Below are 396 nucleotides of genomic sequence, written 5' to 3'. Positions count from 1 at the left end.
CTACTGATTGTAGCGGATAAAATGTTTAAGTTGGAAAAGAACAAAGAAGGATTTGCCTCAGGAAGGCACGGTCAACCATGTCCCTGTGCAGTGGTTCTTTCCTATATTTTTGGAGGTGCATCCCTGTAAGAATCTGCTATGGACACTCTCTCAGGCAACATGGCTGTGTGTGCCTCTTTACAAATCCTCACACATATTTTGAGTCTTTGTTTCTTGTAACCAAAAGGGTCAAACATGTAGTGTGATGTTAAAAGTTAATGACTGTGTCCTGGGGGGGAAATTATTTATTTACTTCACCTATTCATTTAAACAACGAATGTATTGTATGTCAGGCATTGTGCTAGAGTCAGGAATTCAAAGCAGTATATGACCCAATTCCTGTCTCGAGGAGCTCAC

Source organism: Myotis lucifugus, unplaced genomic scaffold, assembly GCF_000147115.1.
Source record: "Myotis lucifugus unplaced genomic scaffold, Myoluc2.0 scaffold_100, whole genome shotgun sequence".
NCBI lineage: Eukaryota > Metazoa > Chordata > Mammalia > Chiroptera > Vespertilionidae > Myotis > Myotis lucifugus.
The sequence above is the reverse complement of the archived record's forward strand: the minus strand, read 5'-3'. Positions refer to the sequence as shown.